The sequence below is a fragment of the Astyanax mexicanus genome, chromosome 15 (genome assembly GCF_023375975.1).
Source record: "Astyanax mexicanus isolate ESR-SI-001 chromosome 15, AstMex3_surface, whole genome shotgun sequence".
Taxonomy (NCBI): Eukaryota; Metazoa; Chordata; class Actinopteri; order Characiformes; family Acestrorhamphidae; genus Astyanax; species Astyanax mexicanus.
The window spans coordinates 43,092,041-43,104,939 of NC_064422.1; the positions used below are offsets into that span (position 1 = coordinate 43,092,041).

Genomic DNA, 12,899 nt, shown 5'->3' on the forward strand with positions numbered 1-12,899 from the left:
AGACAACATGAAATGTGGAAAAGTTCAAGGGGTATGAATACTTTTGAAAGCCACTGTATTCTCTTCACAGCAATGTCAGCACAACAACACAACCTGATACATAACATGATAGACTTACACTCATTCTTCACAGTTGGCGAGGTGTTCTTTTTCATGAAGTGCAGTTTCCCTTTTTTTTACCAAGCATAAATTATGCTTATTGTGGCATCTGGCTTGTCTGTGCTTTGATTTGCTTTCTTCCCAGCATATAAGTTGATCTCACTGACTTCTTAATGTCAGATTAACCTCCACAGTTCCCCTGAATTGCCGTTATCACACTGTATTAACCACAAACTTAAACACTTGCCTGCCTTCTTATACCGTAGCTTCTACTTCCTGTTTTATAGAGGAGCCAATGGCTGCTGGTTGTTGGCTGATTTAGTTTTGAGTAATTAGAGTATGTGTAATGTTTTAAAATTTGACCATATAGCAGCCTAACTAAAGGTAGAGAGCCAGAAGGTAACATAGACACGGAGGTATTATCATAATTTAGCATTTTAATTCTATAAACCTCAAAGCATGATTGATTCACACTCATTCTCCACAGTTGGCGAGGTGTTCTTTTCATGCAGTACATACTTTTTTTAATCAAGCATAAATTTGCTGATCGTGGCATCTGTTTTGTCTGTGCTTTGATTTGCCTTTCTTACCAGCATATGAGTTGATCTTACTGAGCATTTTTTCGTGGAATTAGAGTATGTGTAAGGTTTTGACATTTAAATGATAAGATCGTTTCTTATGATGATTGTAAACGAGGTATGGGAGTAGTATGGGAGCAGGAACAAGACAGGTGTACAGTGATTACTCAAAAAAGAGTAAAAGCATGGCGTACAGGGCATGTGAACAGATTATCAAAGTGTGGCTAATGACCCTGGCAGATGTGATTATAACAGCCTAACCTAGAAGGTAGCATAGACTTGAAAGGTACCCAGAAACACCGGCATCAACAGTACCAGGAGACAACAGTACCAACATCATAGTAAAGCACTTTTATTTGTATTTCTCTAAACCTCAAAGCATGATAGATTCACACTCATTTTTCAAAGTTGGCAAGTTGTGCTTTTCATAAAGTGCCTGTCTGTGCTTTGATTTACCTTTCTTACCAGCATTATTTTGCTGTCCAATGAAAACCAAGTATTTCCATTTTTGTTGATTTTAAATGTATTACTTAATTTGAACAGATAGACTTTAAATACTTCAAAATTACCCAAAATAAACTTTTTTCTATTGAAAGTTTTTTTTTTAAAGGTTTCACAAAGGTTTTTTTCTTTTTCCTGTGAAGTCGCTGTTTTGGGGAAAATATTTTTTTTTTATTGGAAGCTAGCATAGACACGGAGATACCCAGAAACACTGGCATCCATTTGTTTCACATGCAAAAGAAGCAACAACAGTACCAACTTTGTACTTTAGCACTTTAGTTCTCTTATCTCATTGAAGATTCACCCAATTTACAGCGCTGGAAAAAAGTGAGAGCACTTCAGTTTCTGAATCAGTTTCTCTGATTTTGCTATTTATAGGTTTATGTTTGAGTAAAATGAACATTGTTGTTTTATTCTATAAACTACAGACAACATTTCTCCCAAATTCCAAATAAAAGTATTGTCATTTAGAGCATTTATTTACAGAAAATACAAATTTATTTGCTGAAATAACAAAAAAAAAAAGCAAAGCTTTTAGACCTCAACTAATGCAAAGAAAAAAACAAGTTCGTATTCATAAAGGTTCTCCTCCTCCACCAGTCTTACACACTGCTTTTGGATAACTTTATGCTACTCACTCCTAGTGCAGATTTTTAAGCAGTTCAGTTTGATGGTTTGATGGTTTGTGATCATCCATCTTCCTCTTGATTATATTCCAGAGGATTTCAATTTGGCAAAATCCAAGAAATTCATAATTTTTAAGTGCTCTCAGTGTTGAATTATACATAATTTAAAGACACTGTACTTCCAGACTGCAGTGTAGCGTATACAGCATATACAGCATATACAGTATAGAGCTCACATATACACTCATTAAGTGCATCAATCATTTGTAAATATTATGAAGTATAATATTTTTCCAAAGTTTGAAAATTGCTCTCAGTAGAAAAACACGAGGCAGGTTGCGAGTTGAAAGAGCGCGTGCTTTTCTGTAAATGTTTGTACAGTTTGTAAGACGTTTAAGGTTACGCGGGTTCATATTTTGTCTCGCTGAGATATAAACCTCACGCTGACAGTAAACAGTAAACCCTCGGGATCCGCCGGCGTGAATCTCTCATTTATCAAACCGTGGCTCTCTGTGTCTCTCTGACCCATCACTTTTATTTTTTCCCCTTATCTCTCTCTCTCTCTCTCTTTTTTTCTCTCTCTCTTTTTTCTCTCTCTCTCTTTTATATCCTTTAGTGTCTCTCGCTCTGTAAACTGAGGTGTGGACACATAGACACAACACTGTCTTTAGTTACATGCCTTCACACCAACCACAGCAAACCACTGAAAAAAGATACCTCTCAAGGCCAAAGTCTTAGTGTGTGTGTGTGTGTGTGTGTGTGTGTGTGTGTGTGTGTGTGTGTGTGTGCATTTGCATATAAGCTTTTCCTCCCCTTTTAAAATAAGAGAGCACTTCAGTTTCTGAATCAGTTTCTCTGATTTTGCTATTTATAGGTTTATGTTTGAGTAAAATGAACATTGTTGTTTTATTCTATAAACTACAGACAACATTTCTCCCAAATTCCAAATAAAAATATTGTCATTTAGAGCATTTATTTACAGAAAATGAGAAATGACTGAAATAACAAAAAAAAGATGCAGAGCTTTCAGTCCTCAAATAATGCAAAGAAAACAAAAAAGTTCATATTCATAAAGTTTGTTGGTCCTCTGTGATTTTATTCCAGTCCAGAATGATCATGTACGTGTTTTTTTCTCAGACGTCCTCTGAGAAGAAAATTACAGGCTGAATTATTTTCTATTTTTCTCGAAACTATTTTTCGTGCTCCTCCAGTAATTTTAGTCCTGTCCGGACGCACATCTCTGAGTTTTGTCTCCTCGCCTTTAATAAAATAGTTATTTGTCCACTGCCGTGCACCGTAATTACACTTTGAGCACGCGTTTCCACGGAGATCCACGTTAAAAACACAACAGCAGGTGGAAATGGAGGAGCTACTGAACGCTGTGATGTCATGTCTTATCTTTGTATTATCTTTAATAAACTCCTGAAGACAGAGCTCTTCAAAGAGCACTTACTCTCTTAACACCTCTAACACACTAACTACTTCTAACCTCATTTCCTTCTTCCTCTCCTTCACTCCTCTATCCTATTATTCCCCTTTGTCCTCCTTTTATCCCTATCCAAAGATGTTTTTCCTTTAAACTTATTTTACATTGTACTTGACTATTGTAAGTCGCTTTGGACAAAAGCGTCTGCCAAATGTAATGTAATGTGAACGAGAAATCCTAAAAACTCACTGGTCCTCCGGCCATGCCTTGACTCTCTCACTCATTCTCATCCTCTCTCGTTTATTCACTCGCTCTCCCTTTTAAGAGACCTTTCTCTATTGCATACACTTACTGTGTTACTTCTCTTTCTGTCTCACTTTTACTGTGAGCATTAAACTGTGTGTTTTATAGCAGTTTTATAATATTTAATCTTATCTATATTTTGCTTTTATTCAGTTTTAAAAAACGGTGAATCAAGCTGTTTTTAATGTATTTAATACTTTTATATACAAACATAATAGAAGCTTTACTTCCCCTTTAGTACATAGATGTTACATAGTTAGCGTTTGCTTTTTGAACAAAATAGGTTTTTAGAGTGTACTTGAATGAATTTGATGTTCTTTATAGTGATCTATAGACGAGCTGATTACTGTGCACCGTATTTTTCTATCTGTCTGTCTGTCTGTCCATCCATCCATCCATCCATCCATCTATCATCCATCCATCCAGCCAATAAATGGACCAATAGAATTGCTTTAAATTACATGATATTGAATCTTTTGTCCTTTTCTTTTGTAAAGCTGTTATTTTGGAGGTTTGGAGAAAGTGTTTGTGTGAAAGTAACTGTTGGTGAGTGTGTGTGTGTGTGTGTGAAATAGATAAATGTTCAAGGATTCAAGGAGATTTTATTGTCATTCGCATCACATGTGGTACATGAGGTGGAACGAAATTGTGATGTGTGTGTGTGTGTGTGTGTGTGTGTGTGTTCCTCTGCACTCCTGAACACTGTGTCTTTGTTCACGTTCAGCTCATAACGGACAGTAATGCTCGGTGCGGGGCAGCGGGACGTCCGCTCTCACGAGGAGGAGATGCTCTGCTTTAACTTGTTTCATTTTGTTTGATTTTGCTGTTTTTATAAGGGACAGTATGGTTTATATTTTCTTCAGAACGAATGAAAAGAATTTAAACTTAAGACAAAACAGAGCTGGAGAGACTGTTCACTATTCTACTGCTCAGACCAGCACAGAAACACAACACTGTCCAGCTAATCACCTGCTGAGAGAGAGAGAAAGAGAGAGAGAGAGAGAGAGAGAGAGAGAGAGAGAGAAGATAAGCTGGGAAAGATATATAAGTATAAATTGATAAAACTCAAAGTTTAATTCTGCTGTCAATCACTGACCTGTAACAGACATGTAACATGCATCAGATTGCCTCTTCCATACTTTCTTACTTTATACTGTCACACCAAACACTAAACTCAGACTCAAACTCAAACACTCCCTGCTGTCACACCACTGACGTGTAACACACTCCACATTGTTACACCACTGGCCTGTAACAGGCTTCAAATTGCTACCTCACTAAAACGTAACATACATACCGTTACTGTTACACCACCAAACTGCAATACATACCATGCTGGTACACCATTGACCTGTAACCAGTGTTGGGAAGTAACGGATTACATGTAACGGCGTTACGTAATCAGATTACAAATTATAAGTAACTGTAATCCGTTACAGTTACTGCTTCAATAAATGGTAATCAGATTACAGTTACTCTGCTAAAATTAAAGGATTACATTGCGGTACTTTCCTATTTTTGCTCTTCCAACACTGACAAAACGCAAATAACATTTTGCGGTGAAATCGCTCTGATATGAAAGGGAACTGTCTGCCCCTCCTCCCGTCTCGCTGCACACACACACACACACACACACAGGGAGGAGGGGCAGACAGCGGCTCCGCACACACACCGAGACGAAATTAACTGACATTTTGGTCAACGAATAAAAACGAGACGAAAATGTTTGGCAGGGACGAAATCCAATCAGACTGATTTAGTTCTGTGAAAGGTAGGGACCAGTTAGGAAGAGATCCAATCACTGCTACTTTAGCGGAGGTGGAGAGGCGGGATAAGCGGGGTACTCATCCAATCAGTACCCGCCTCTCCTGCAGTAGCGCCGCGCGCTCAGTTACAAACCCGGGAATTAACCTGTCGTTACGGAGCTCGACTGGAAGTTAACTCGACAGTGTTCAGCAGGGAGAGAGAGAGAGAGAGAGAGAGAGAGAGAGAGAGGAGAGGCGATATATTTCTCCTTTGACGTCGCGAAAAACAAGATAACGTGTAAACCGTGTGGAGCGACTCCATCTCCGGTAAAAACACCACTAATCTTTCAGCTTCTGCAGACCAGAGTCACACAGATCTCCATGCAGAGATCCGCGTTTTAATGCTGATGTTATTTCATGAGCTGATGTGTTTAACTCGGCAGTGCACTAAAACACAGAACTGATACAGAACTCACTCATTAAGATCAGATCATCTGTTTAGTCTCACAGTGGGAAAGATACAGCTAGTGTTAAAGCAGGAACAGGTCAGAAAGGAACTCAATAATATAACCAAAATAAAACAATAAAATAAGTGAATCTATGAACCCAAAAGTCTGTGTAAAGTTCCTTACAGCACTTTCTCATAAGTTTCTCACTTTAACTCATGAAGTCTCAGTACATCCTGAGAGCATCTCTACAGGACAGTGTGTGAAGGTGTGTTTTTGATCTCATTTATAGACTGTAGCTCCAGTAGATGTGCTGGGTTAGTGCTGGAGATAAAACTAGATCCTTTAAAAGCTGTTTTTCCATCTACAACGCTGTTCAAACTATAATTTAACTATTCAGATGTTTTATGACCTGATTTCTAGAGCAAATTTTTAAATGTAAAATATATATAGTCACACACCTATAATAATAATAATATACATTAAATCATATATAAATATATTTCACATTCAAACATTAACAATATTACTCAAGTTAGTCGTGGGCGATATGTATCGTTTGCGAAATTATCGTGAATGTTGATTTGACGATGTGTAATTTTGTAATATCGAGTTTTTTTTGTTTTTTTTTTAAATCGCCAAAAATTAATAAACTGCATCGTATTTTAAGGCTGTTATTTATATATTTATACATATACATAATTGTAAGTAAAAACAACTGATTAACTAGACTCAGAGTGCGTTGTGTATAAAGTAGAGACCTGCACCCGCTGGACCCAATGCATAGTAGTGCAGCGCAGGGCAAATTTTGAAAGCTCATTGCAGGCGGGTGAGGCAGACGGAAAGTCTCGGAAAGCTAACCTTAGCTGCTCTTCCTTTCGTTGTGCTGGTTCTGGTTAAGCTGGTGCTTTGCCAGTCGTTACATTGTTGTTTGTTTATTTCTTTGTTTCTGGGTGATTTATTGTATTTGGTGTCGTCGTCCAGACGCAGTTTATTTACTTTATTATTTACTTATTTATTGTTTTCCTACTTTTGTGGTTTAGTTTAGTTTGTTTGTTTTCTAATTTTATTTGTTTTTGCGATTTATTATTCATTTATTTTCCTTAAAGAGAGGGCCTTGGCCTGTGTCTTGGCCTGCAGGCCCTGTTTGCTTTTAGTTGTGTTTGCTTTCAGTTGTGTTTGCTTTATTGTGGCATTTATTTGTTTGGGTCTGTAGGTGGGTTTTGTTAAGTTACTTCTTTTTTTAGTTCTAATTGTTTACTTTTTAGTTTGTTTTGTGTAAGAATTTATTTGTTATTTTGGTTAAATATTTCTGTTTATTTGAATATTTTGTCATTGCAGCTAGCTTAGTGATGTGTTCAGCTAAGTACATCACTTTTAATTCCTCAAGCCAATGACAAGAACTGCCTTGAGCAGTAACGCGAACGTCGGAATCATGCGGGAATTGCGGGCGGGAGTGGGACAGAAAATCATATTTTTTTGCGGGAGCAGGACTGGAAATGCTGTCCCGCGCAGGTCTCTAGTATTAACACGCCCTGTCCCACCGGCGGGCCAGAAAAATATCATAATTCATATCTGGCTGTGTTTGAGTAAGTATAGGCTCAATATAGACACCCAATATGCCATTTTAAAGCTAAGAATCTCTACTTTTCAGTCACATTTAGCTGTATTTCGTTTTAGAGCTGAAAGCGTGCGCTAGACGGTCCGGTTTGTGATAAAAACACGCTCTTTGATCCGCCCGGGGTACCTGCAGAACACCCCCCACACCCAAACAGAGCGAATCAGCACCTACCTGAGAGCACTGGCTTCAGAATCCACCCAACCATCAGAAAATCCATCAATCCAGTCCCCAATAATCCCCATTTATGTCTGAGAAGCGCTCTTATAAATCCGACGCAGATTAAAACTATTGGAAACTCCAGCGCTGTGTTCTGAGACTTTCCCTTTGTTCTGGAGCGATCAAACTGCGCATTCGTGTTACCATGGTAGTTGGGCAGACTGAGAGCCCCCCTCTGCCCCCCTACATTCTGTCAGCCAATCAGGTGGCGAGTTATGTGGGACAGAGGTGAAGCCCGCTCTGAAACCGGACACTCTGAGAGCGCTCCCCCCTCCCTCTGGAAAATCTGCTCCAGCGGGTCTATTCTATAGGGAGAGAACAGGCTGAGAGACCTTCTTTATTGCGAAATAAGTTATAAAATTAATAGTTTTTATTCTTCTAAAGTTTCCAGTCCTTTTCAGAAAGAAAGGACCATCCCAGGTTCAGATCTCTATCATATCTAGGGAGCAGTTTATAATTTTACATGGTGATTTTAAAACTTCTAATAGCAGAATATAGAGCTACTAAAACACTTCATCCACATAAATATATCATTTTATGGATCTAAAAATAAAAAATAGAAATAGAAAATCTGAAAAGCGCCTAAAAAATTCCTGTTTTTTTTACCATATTTTGAACCTTACATGTTCAATTGAATACTTTTTTTAGAATAGTTTTGTATTTTTTGGAAAATATCGTCAAAATATCGTTATCGCAAAAATCCAAAAAAAATCGAGATTTTTTTTTTTTGCCCATATCGCCCACCCCTAACTCAAGTGGTTATTAAACGTTTCATTTCATATAAGTGTATAGTTAATAATTCAAGGGAACTGATGAAAAAGCATTTACATTTACACCCTTTACATTTTAGTCGACTAAATTTACTGTAATTTTAGTCGACTATATTCTTATGACATTAAGTCGACTAAAACTAAGTTGACTAAATTACTAAATTGTGACTAAAACTAAATGCTATTTTCGTCACAAGACTATAACTAAGACTAAATCAAAATTTGTTGTCAAGATTAACACTGGTGGCAAACCTGCAAGTAGATAGCTTACAGTTGTTGTTACATTGTTTGGTTTTAAATTGTTTTATCATCAATTTATAGAAGTGTTTCATAAAATTGTTTGGTGAAATGGTTTCATAAGTATTTTTATAGAGTGATTGAAAAGGCTTTTTTATTTGTTTATCTATTTGTTAACTGGAAAGAAAAATAAAAGAATAATATGCAATATGTGGTTGCTACATTCATTCAGGCTTAAAAAAACGACAATATTGTAAGTAATCCAAAGTAATCAGATTACGTTACTCACTTGAAGTAATGTAACTGATTACGTTACAAATTACATTTTGAGTGATGTAATCAGTAATCTGTAAGGGATTACATTTTAAAAGTAACCTTCCCAACACTGCCTGTAACACACTCTATAGTGTGTTACAAGCATGTAGTTCTACAGAAGATAAGGACAAACAGAAAAGACAGACAGATCGACAGACCGACAGACAGACAGACAGACAGACAGACAGACAGACAGACAGACAGACAGACAGACAGACAGACAGATAGATAGATAGATAGATAGATAGATAGATAGATAGATAGATAGATAGATAGATAGATAGACAGACAGACAGACAGACAGACAGACTGACAGATACAAACAAGTTAAAAATATATATAGTTATAGTTATAGTTATATATAGTTATAGGTGGACGGACGGGAGGATAGACAGACAGACAGACAGACAGATAGACAGATAGATACATAGATAGATAGATAGACAGATCTGATATTTAGCTTTGGGATTGTGAAGCTCTTTCAGACCGTGTTAATAGTTGTATAATAACGGTGGTTATTGGAGGATGGATGGATGGATGGATACACCACTGGCCTGTAACAGGCTTCAAATTGCTACCTCACTAAAGCGTAACATACATACCGTTACTTTTACACCACCAAACTGCAATACATACCATGCTGGTACACCATTGACCTGTAACACACTATATAGTGTGTTACAAGCATGTAGTTCTACAGAAGATAAGGACAAACAGAAAAGACAGACAGACCGACAGACCAACAGACAGACAGACAGACAGACAGACAGACAGACAGATAGACAGATAGATAGATAGATAGATAGATAGATAGATAGATAGATAGATAGATAGATAGATAGATAGATAGATAGATAGATAGATAGATAGATAGACAGACAGACAGACAGACAGACAGACAGTGTTAATAATTGTATAATAACTGGGGTTATAACACGTGAGCACAGAACACACTAAGTGTTTTCCACAGCCAGCAGATCCAGCAGATGCAGCAGATCCAGCAGATGCAGCACCTGCTAGACTGGGACGGCCAGCGCATTAGAAATCAGCCTGAGAGGAAAGCAGGAATAATAAAATAAAGATTAAATTGATATTAAATTTACATTTCAGTTGTGTTTTTGATAGAGGGAGTAGAGGGACTTGCATCATTTCCTTTATAGATATCACTTTCTGTATCTCTGTGTTTTTATTCTCACTGCGTTCCAGAGTATTTTCATACAGCAGCCGTTCCTTCAGCTTCAGACTGTTACAGCAGGAGGCTGAAATTTCACCCCTGAACTGTGTGTAGTTTTACAGCCTCGGCTGTCTCGCTGTCGCACTGTCTGTGCTGTCTCGCTGTCGCACTGTCTGTGCTGTCTCTGTGCTGTCTCTGTGCTGTCTCTGTGCTGTGTTAGCTCTCTCACTAAGCACCTTCACGTTTCTTTTGCTGGTTAAATGTAACTTAAAGGGACAGTAGCTGAAGATCTGTGAAGTCTCTTCTTTTTTTTTTTATGAAGACTTTTGACGAAATTCTATTTATTATACAGAACCAATGGATGGTTGGTGTGCTGGTTTGTGTGGCGTGGTGCAGTGGATAACACCACCACCTGAAAGTGAGCTACCATGTGGAAGACTGGGGTTCAATTCCAGGTCTGGGTGACTGAATGCTGCTCTACACCAATAAGAGTCCCTGGGCAAGACTCCTAACTCTACACTGACTCAGTAACCAGTCAAAAGTTTGGACACATATTTACATACAATATATATATATATATATATATATATATATATATATATATATATATATATATATATATATATATATATATATATATTTTTTTTTTTCCTACAAAGTAAATGAATAGTAAAGTGATTCAGACTCTGAAGGAACACATAAGGAATCATGTAGTAACTTAAAAGTCTTAAACAAACCAAAAATCGCTGGTAACTCTGATGAACTTACCCTTTGCAGCAGAGGTAACTTTTGCTTATCCCTTCCTGGGGCGGTCCTGATGAGGGCCAGTTTCATCATCATATTGCTTTTGATGGTCTTAGCCACTGCATTTTTCATAATATGGATTAGAACTTTATTCAAATAGAGCTATTTGAATAGATGGATGGATGGATGGATGGATAGATGGATGGATGAATGGATGGATTGATGAATGAATGGATGTCTGGATGGATGGATGGATGGATGGATGGATGGATGGATGGAACTCTGATGAATTTATCGTATGCAGAAGAAGTAACTTTTGCTCTTGTCCTGATGAGGGCCAGTTTCATTACCATAGCGTTTTTGATTGTTTTAACCACTACACTTTTCATAATCTGGATTAGAACATTATTCAAATATTCACTGCTATTCACTGTATACCTGTAACTCTACCTCTTCACTACTTTACTTTAACTGATGCTCTCAAACACTTTATTAAGAGACAAGAAATTCAAGTAACTAACTCTTGATGAGTTCAGCACAGCTGTTAACTGAAAGTCTGAATTCCAGGTGACTCTACCTCATAAAGCTGACTGAGAAAATCCAGCAGAGATGTACAAAACTGTCTAATCTAAACAAAATGTGCTACTTTAAACACATTCAGTTTATATATTTTTAGTTTGATTTAGTTAAAGACTTAGTAAAGGCCTAATTTAGTGGAAAGCTAAAAAAATAAGATCCGTCAATAAGAGAAAATAGTCAAATTTTGAAACTGAAAAAGGAGAAAATGAAAGGAGAATCCTGCAGGGATTTCACTGAAAACGAGAAGTGGGAGAATTCCAGAGCACATGCCAGGGATTTCATGTCAAATGACGCTTTAACGGGATATTAAATGGCAGGAATCTGGCTGTGCTTTTCCCTCATGCGTGGAGGCAGATTGCGGCGTGTGATCTGCGGCGAGGCGTAGCGTGGGGAACGCTGCGCTGGGTTAATGTGTTTGTGTGGATTTTCGCAGGTCGTGGTTTGGGTTCTGGAGGAACATCGTGAGCCACATATTGGGCGGATCAGGTTGTGCATAAACTGCTCAGCAGATCATTAACCTTCGGCTTTATGTGTGTTTGGTCTCGGTGTTGCTTTCACTTTGAACAGGTTACGCAGACCCTGCTTTCCGTCAGTAATGTGTGTATTAGCCTCTTATTATAAATACCTTCACGCCTGAAGAAGAATGAAACGCTGCAGATGAGAGACAGATGTGTAAACGTGTCGTCTGGATTGCTTAAAACATTTAGTAGCTGAAATCGAAGCTGTTTAATAAAAGTGCTGCTTAGAGAATCGGAGATTTTAGGCCGGTGCCTAATCATCCACCTGTTACGATTAAATTAATTATAATGGCTTTGTCCATCAACCATAATTATGCGAAGTCAGAAATGTTAATTTATGCTTGTTTGAAGAATATGCTAAAATCAATTAGTAAATTCACTGTAATTGGTGTTGTGTAGTATTTAGCATTTTGTTATTATGAAAGTGTTCTTAGTCTAGTGATGATTATAATTGATATTAACAGTCTTAAATGTAATTTTCCTATACCTGCAGATACATAATCGAACTGTAACATAACCCCCTCCAGTGTTACATCACCTATTACATGCTCTTCACTATAATATATATATCACAAATACCTCTAACACCATCCACATTTAATATCTCTAACACGCTACCTCACTGACCTGTTACATCTATACTGTTACACCAACATAATGTTACATGCTAAATGATCTGTACTGTTTCATCACAACCTATTGCACACTCCACACTGTTACACTGTATCTGTTACACTGTATCTGTTACACTGTATCTGTTACACTGTATCTGTTACACTGTATCTTTTTCTCCAGAAAATATATTTTTGGTAACACTTTCTGTGAATACATAATCTACATAATCTCATCTACACTACCAGAAGTCTCTCACTCTCTCGCGCTGTCTCTTTCTAGCTCGTGCTGTTTCTTGTTCTCTCGCGCTGTCTCTCGCTCACTCGCTCTGTCTCTCCCTCTCTCGCGCTTTCTCTCGCTCATCCGTGATGTCTCTTGTCCTTTTGCGC

The 12,899-nt window shown here is 37.6% G+C and overlaps 1 protein-coding gene across 2 annotated transcripts in view; it reads left to right on the forward strand.

Annotated features, from left to right (window-relative positions):
- Positions 1-12,899, forward strand: part of mkxa (mohawk homeobox a) — a 343,537-nt gene that overhangs the window by 17,240 nt on the left and 313,398 nt on the right. The window lies entirely within an intron of this gene.